Raw genomic sequence first — 8,638 nt, forward strand, 5'->3', positions numbered from 1 at the left:
AAGAAAGCCAAGGGAAATCACTCCAAGGCACTCTGGGCCATCACTAAGTACACTTTAGAGATGGTCAAAGGCTAGAATCTGGGCAAAAGGATGGAGAAAGATCTCCCAGAAATGCACAGAAGAGGGACTAAAGAGCAAAGGGAACACCTCAATGATCAAAAAACTGAAAGCAGGGCTGTCAAGCAGAGAAAGATACCCTATGGTGCTGAAAACAGCTGCTGGAGAGTGAATCTTAAAGAGATCTTGAAATCCCTAATATATGGAGTCTAAGCCCTGCTGAAGGGGAAGTCCTTATCCCACCCTGAAAATATTTGGAGCCAGTGGTGAAGTGAATCTAATGAAAGCTATAACAAAACCCCAACCCAGCTTAACTTCAGATTAGACTTATTCAGTCTCTCATGCTAGTGCCTGACAGAAGAATCAAAGTGCCCTTTTCTGGGGGTAAATATTATTCTCCTCAGTCTCTACCGTTCTTTTGCCCATGTCTGCATACAATAAAACATTCTGAGACACGCAAAAAAGCAAGAAAATATGATCTGTGGAAATGGTAACTGTGAATACACATAAAATACTTTTATTTTTCTCATTTCTTAATTTTTAAATGATAATTGGATGCTGAAAACAAAAAAATATTAACAATTTATTGCGGAGATTATAGACAATATAAGACAACAAAAGTTGGAAGGGAGGTAAAGGGAAGCAAACTGTTGAAAGGTTCTTAAGTTATATGTAAAGTGACATAATATCACTTGAAGCTAGACTGTAATATGTTAAAGTTGCATACCATAAGCCATACATAGAGCAACAACTTAAAAAAGAAAACACATTAGTATGTCTAATAAATCAAGAGTGGTGATGAGATGGAATCCTAAGAAATACTTGATTAATTCAAAAGAAGACAGGAATTGAGGGAAAATGGAGCAAAGAACATATGGCATAGAAAATATTAAGATTGTAGAAGTAAAACAAACAATATCTGTGATTACAGTAAATGTGATGGAATGAATATTAAAATTAAAAGACAGAGATTGTCCAATTGCATAAGAAAGAAAAGCCAGACTATATACTATTTATAAGATACACACTTTAAGTATAAAGACACAAATAGGATAAAAGCAAGAAAATGGGAAAAATATGTCAGGCAAATAGTTTAAGAAGGCTCAAGTTACAATATTAATATCAGACAAAGTAGACTTCAGTATAAGAAACATTACCAGAGATAAAGAGGGACATTTCATAATAACAAAAGGGTCAGTTAATCAAGAATGCATAAATCATTAGTGTATAGGTACGTAATAACAGAGTTTAATAAAACAATAACTGACAGAACTAAAGGAAGAAATAGAGAAGTTCACCATTATAGTTAAAGATTTTAACACTCCTCTCCGTAATTGATAGTACATGTAGAGAAACAATCAGTAGCAATATAGAAGATTTGAAAAACAATATCAACCAAATTGAATTAACTGATATTGTAGAACATTCAACTCAACAGCACAGAGTTTTCGAGGGCATATGGAAAGTTACCAATATAGACCATATGCTGGACCACACACACACACACACACACACACACACACACTCAATTTTTAAGGACTGAAATAATACAGAGTATATTTTCTGGCCTCAGTGGAATAAAATTAGACATAAAAAAACAGAATGTTTGGAAACTCCTCAAGTAGTTGATAGTTAAGACATACTTCAAAATTTTCCGTTAATCAAGAAGTGAGAATCAAGGAGGGCTTCCCTGGTGGCGCAGTGGTTGAGAGTCCGCCTGCCTATGCAGGGGACACGGGTTCGTGCCCCAGTCTGGGAGGATCCCACATGCCGCGGAGTGGCTGGGCCCGTGAGCCATGGCCGCTGAGCCTGCGCGTCCGGAGCCTGTGCTCCGCAACGGGAAAGGCCACAACAGTGAGAGGCCCGCGTACAGCAAAAAAAAAAAAAAAAAAAAAATCCATTCATGGTTCAAAAGAAGGTACAGGGTACAAGGCCAGTACAACTGAGTTATATTTCTGTAATAGGAATGCACATTTGGGAAATAAAATTAAAAATACCATTTACATAGAATCAAATAATGTGAAATAATTTGAGGTAAATTTAACAAAATATGTGTGAGACTTCTACCCTGAAATCTGCAAAGCATTGCTGAGAGAAATTAAAGAAGTCCTAAATAAGTGGATGGTTCTAGCATGTTCATGGATTGGATGACAGTATTGTTAAGAAGTCCATTTTCACTATTTATTTAAAGATTTACCTGAAGGCAAGTCTCATTCAAAATTTCAAAATTTGAATAGCAAAAGCAATCTTGAAAAAGAAGAACAAAGTTGGAGGACTTACACTACCTGATTTCAAGACTTACTATAAAGCTACCATAATCAAGGCAGAGTTATATTGACGTAAAGTGGGGTTTCACACCTTGGCACTACTGATATTTTGAGCTAGATGATTCTTTGTTGTGAAGGTTGTCCTGTACACTGTAGAGTGTTAAGCAGTACCCCTGGTCACTATCCGTTAGATGCCAACAGCAGCCCCCTCTAGGAGTTGTAACAAACCAAACATGTCTCCAACCATTGCCAAATACACCCCCTCAGGGATGGGGCAAAATCACCTTGGTTGAGGACCACTGGTATAGAGATAGTAGAGATAGATAAACTGAACAAGGAAACAGACCGGAGAGACCTACACTTATATCACTGGTTGATTTTTGACAAAGCTGCCAAAGCAATTCAATCGGGAAAGAAAAGTCTTTTCAGCAAATAATGCTGGAACAACTGGCTATTTACACAGAAAAAAAGCAAACTTTGATCTCTACCTCACACCACACAAAAGCATTAATTTATGATGTATCATAGACCTAAACAAAAAATGCTTAATCAATAAAGATCCTAGAAGAAAACAAAATAGTTCCTTCCAGAAACTTGAGGCAGAGAAATATTTTCTAGAAAAGATCCAAAAAGTATTAGCCATAAAATCGGTATTTGATAAACCATACTTCATCCAAAGTAAAATCTTTTGCTCATCAAAAGATAACATCAAGATGGGACTTCCCTGGTGGCACAGTGGTTAAGAATCCGCCTGCCAATGCAGGGGGCATAGGTTCAATGCCTGGTCCGGGAAGATCCCACATGCTGCGGGGCAACTAAGCCCGTGCGCCACAACTACTGAGCCTGTGCTCTGGAGCCTGTGAGCCACAACTACTGAGCCCATGTGCCACAACTACTGAAGCCCACATGCCTAGAGTCCATGCTCCGCAACAAGAGAAGCCACTTCAGTGAGAAGACTGCGCACTGCAACAAAGAGTAGCCCCCGCTCGCTGCAACTAGAGAAAGCCTGCACACAGCAAGAAAGACCCAATGCAGCCAAAAATAAATAAATTTATATATAAAAAAGATAACATCAAGAAAATGAACAGGCAGACCACTAACTTGGAAAATATATTCACAAGATTTACCTATGACAAAGGACTCATATCCAGATAATAAAAAGATCTTCTATAAATCAATAAAATGACAACTCAATAAATTGGGCAAAGGACTTGAGTAGAACCTTTACCCAAAAAGGTAGGCAAATGGCTAATGAGTATATAAAAATGTACATACTCAACAATGAAATATCACTACACATATTAGAATGGCTAAAATTTAAAAAAAGATGAATGACAGAGATGGCAATGAGCGGGGGCCAATGGAATGCTCATATCCTATTGGTGGGAGTAGAAAATAAAACATCCATCTTGAAGAATATTTGTTAGTTTCTTATTAAGTTAAATACTCATCTATCCTTTGACTGTAGAATTCCATTTCTAAATATTTACCTTAAAAGCAAAACTAAAACAAGAAATTTCAAGCAGAAGAAAAAATTTCAAACTAGAAACAACCCAAATGTCCATCAACAGGAAAATGGATGAAAAAAATTGTGGCATCCTTACACAGTGGAATGCTATATACTACAATGAAAAGGAATAAACAACTATAACACCAACAATGTAAATGAATCTCAAAACATTTTGTTGAGTGAAAAAAATCCAGATAATTATTGCATGATTATATTTACATGAAATTCAAGAACAGAAAAATATAATTTAATGTGAAAGAAATCAGAAGAGTAGTTGCTTGTGCTAGATAGTTAACTAAAAATAGGCACAAGGGAACTTTCTTGGAGTGATGTAAATATTCCTACATCATATTTGGGAAGAGATTCTCAGAAGTGGCATAATTAAATTAAAGGGAGAAAACATATGTCATTGTGCACTTTTATATTCACACTGGTAGTGTTAAAAGACTGTTTTCTAATAGCCAATAACAGAATAGTTGACAAACTTAACAGATATTGCCAAAATGGTATCTCAATATATTTCTAATTTCTTTCGTTTAAGTGAGGTTGAAGATTCTTTCATATGGTTAAGAGCCAACTGCGTTTCTTTTCTGTGAACAACATTCATATATCTGATCCTTTTCTCAATAGCTCTTATATGTTAGAGTTATTTCTTTGTCTATGATAGAAGTTACACATACTTTTCCCAAGCTTGCTATTTATTTTAAAATTTCCTTCATATTTTGCTATGCAGAAATTTTTTAAAAGTTATATAGTCAAATATATCATTTTTCCCTATCGCGTCTGGAATTTATATCATAGAAAAGATTCCTCCACTGCCACATTACAGGGGAATTCGACCATGTTTTCTACTATTTTTATGGTTGCATTTTCTGACATTTAAGCATCCGATTCATTTAGAAACTGGTATATCCTAAAAGAAACAGATTGAATTTCATCTTTTTCCATACGACTATCTAGTTATTTCACTTATTTAAAAGTCCACTCCTTCCCTTCACTCTGTATTTTGAGATGTCACTTTTATCCTATTCCAAATTTCTATTTGCTTTTGGGTCTATTTCTGCACTTTCTATTCTGTTCCATTGGTCTGTTCTGTCTATTCAGGCACTAATACCACACTGATTTAATAATAGAGGACTTATAATATGCTACAATATATGGTAAGACTATTCCCTTCTCTCATTGTTTTTATTTTTCAGGGATTTTCTGGCTATCTTTGCTTCAAATCTGCTTATTTTTTTTGTCCTTCAGGACTGCCTTATAGTTTTTCTCACTCAGCTTTTGAATATTCCTTGTTAAGTTTGTGCCTAGGTTTGTGACATTATCTTATTTTTCCTATTGTAAATGAGACCTTTTCTTTCGTTATGTTTTCTAGCTAGTTTTTGTTTATACGATGAGAGCTATGATTTTTACACATTGATTTTATAATCTGCTATTTTATTAAACTCTTGTGGTTTTTAGCAGTTTTTCATGATTCTTTGCATTTCTCATATATATATATATATAATTATCTCATCTATAAGTAGAGCTAGTTCTACCTCTTTCCTTTCATGTATCTCTGTTTTCTCTTTATTAATAGCGTCGGCTGATACAATATGATAATGCTTAAGAGTTGAGGAGACACTGGGCATTCTTGCTCCTGACTAGAGGGAAAGTCTAGAAGTTTTCCAGTATGTAGGGTACTATACTGGCTATTGGGTTGAGTTATTAAGAAGGTATCCATTAATTCTTTTATTATCTAGTTTTTTATATAGGATGGCTTCTGAATTTTATCAAATACCACTTCTGCATCTATGGAGGTAAAAATATAATCTTTCTCCTTATTTTTATTAGTATGCTGAATTAATTTTAAAGCCTTTCTAATATTTAACAAATGTTACATTCCTGGGGGGGCACTTAGTGTATATTATTTTTCATTGTGCCATTGCATTCTATTTGCTAATAATTTAAGATCTTTGTATTGATGTTCATAAGTGAGAATAGTTGTATAGTTTTCTTTTTGGTGTTATCTATTTCAAATTTTGGTGTCAATCTACTCTGTTTGCAAACTGAATTTGGAAGGTTTTTTTTTTGCTGTGCTCTGGAGTAGTTTAAGTAATATTAGTATTATTTGATTTGTAAAAAGTTTGGTAGAATTTCCCTGAAACTTCCTGGTCCTGGTGCTTATTTTGTCGGGAATCCATAAAACTATTTTCTTTTTATCTTCTATGGTAATTGTCCTGTTTAGACTTTCTGTCTCTGCTGTGGTTAATTTTGCTTCTACATTTTTCTACAAAATTATTCATTTTAATTTGTTTCCAAATTTATATACAGACTTGTGCAAAATTAGGGTAACATTAAAAATCATTTTCCAGTTGAGAGCTGGAGCATGTGTTAACTGGATGGGATGCTGGGACCACAGGCATAAACTGGCCTGGATAAGGTGGGACTAATGGTCGATCACCCTCTGCAAAGTTGTTTCTTATGATTTGTTAAAAGTCCCTGACTGAGGTTATTTCTCCTTCATTATTTCCCTATCTTGTCCTTTTATTCCCTTTAATTAGTTGGCTTATGGTTTGTCTATTTCATTTATTTTATTGAAAGAAACAGCTTTTGTATTGATCTAATTCTAGTATTTTTCTGTTTTTTAACTCATTAAATTCTGCTTTTGTCTTATTAGTTCCTTCCTTTGGCTTTATTTTGGTTTACTTTATTCTTTATTCTAGTTTTTGGAGTTGGCACTTAGTATACACACACATTTGTATACATATGTGCATATTTACTTATGTCATATATATATTTATATATATATATATAATTTCCCTCTCATTAGTACCTTATCACAGCTTCTGATGTGTAATATTTTCATTTTTGCTATTTTTAAGAAATTCTGTAATTTTGTTTTGTATTTCCCTCTTGACCTAGGAGTTGTTTAATAGTATCGTGTGAGTACATTTCTTAAAACTATTATGATTTAAAATTTACCTAGTTTTATTCCATTGGAGTCAGGGAATGCTCTTTGCACTATTTCTATCCTTGGGAATTTATTGAGGTTTTCTTTGTGTCCTAAAAAACTGTGGCCAATTTTCCTGAATGTTCCACGTGCACTTGAAAAGAAAACATACTTCCTGTTGTCAGTTTTCAGAGTTTGCGCTGGGTGTGTCTCGGACTCTGGTTCACAGTCCCTATTTCCACCCTTTTTCTCTGACCATTTCTGACAGCCCTTGGCTCTGTGCACTGGTTGTCTCTGGTGCTCTGCCCTTCGCTTCTCTGCCACTGCCCTGTGGAGCATCACAGGGGCCTCCTCAGCTGCTCCGGTGCACATGCTGACCTGAAAGCGTTATGGTATTAACAAGGCATTAATATCTTCTGAGGCAACTCTGGGAGACGGTAACCAGCGGTTCAATACTCTCTTCCATGTCTCAGGTAGTAGATTCTGAGATATATTGAACATGGCTCTTCAGATGGATACCTCATACCTGTTTTGTTTTGATGTAGATGTTATCAGTGGGTTTTGGTTTTGTTATCCTGTTGCCCTGTCTGGTCTTCTTTTTTTTTTTTTAATTGGTCATTTAGTGAGATTACACTTCCACTGCTGACATTTTCCCACAGTTTTTCTTTATAAATTTAGCATGTTTGTATCCTTAACCAGTATATTGTTTTTGTGTATTTGTGAGACTTACATACGTGTGATTATAATGCTGCAATTTGCCTTCAAAAAAAATTTTTTTTGAGATCCACTTGTGAGGTATGTAGTTGTGGGTATCAATTAAGGACCAGTCAGGAAAACAAACACCACTCTGGGTACATACAAAAGAAATTTAATACAAGGCAGTGCTTCCATGGAGAATGAAAGATCGGAGAAGTCAGGTAGAGGAGGATGAAGCAAGCTAGCCATTAGCAACAGCACAAGGCACTGCTACCATTAGGGCTGAAAGGACATAGGAGGTAGTCTAACCAGAGACCTAGCCGGGCCATCTGATGTGACCTAGAACCACAGCAGGAACTGGATTCATAGAGAAGGAATTGTCTGGTGGAGAATGGCAGAGATGTGGCCTACACTGGGAGAAGTCCACGAAAGCAGAGAAAAAAAGGGAGAAATACCCTGGATTCTCCCTTCCTCCAACTCCTCAGTCTTCAGGCTGTGTGTCTGATTGTCCAGGATGCATATCTAGCCAGAAGTCAGTTGTCAAGGGAACCCAGAAAATGTAGTTTGCATGAGAAGGATAAGGAATAGATCTGAATAGATCTGAGCGCAAACAAACGAGGATTAGCTGTAGTTCGTTCATTTTTCACTGCTGTAGAGTATTCCATTGAATGAGTACCCCAGGGTTCATTTTTCTATTCTACTACTGATAAACATTGAATTATTTCTGATTTTTTCCTATAGAAGTAATGCTCCCAGAAACATTCTTTATTCTTATCTCCTGATGCATATGTATAAGATTCTCCCAAAGATTTACTCCTGGCAGCTGAATATCTGTGGTAGAGTATGTCCATGTTGAATTATTCTAGGTAATACCAGACTCTTTTCCAAAGTGGCTGTAGCAGAATATATTCTCATTAGGGGTGTTTCAGAATTGTGTTTTTTCCATATCCTAATATAATTTTGTATTATCTGCTTTTTAAAAATATTTACCAATCTGATGGGTATAGAATTTTATCTTGTTGTTTTAATTTGGATTTTATTGATTGCCAGTGAGGTAAAATACACTTTCATGTGTATATGGGATATTAGCCCTTCCTCTTGTTTGTATACTTTGCCATATTTTAAATCCTCCTCCTTTCTATTATTGATTCATCTTAGTTAAAAAAAATCTATTTC

This window comes from Lagenorhynchus albirostris, chromosome 8 (genome assembly GCF_949774975.1).
Source record: "Lagenorhynchus albirostris chromosome 8, mLagAlb1.1, whole genome shotgun sequence".
Classification (NCBI taxonomy): Eukaryota; Metazoa; Chordata; class Mammalia; order Artiodactyla; family Delphinidae; genus Lagenorhynchus; species Lagenorhynchus albirostris.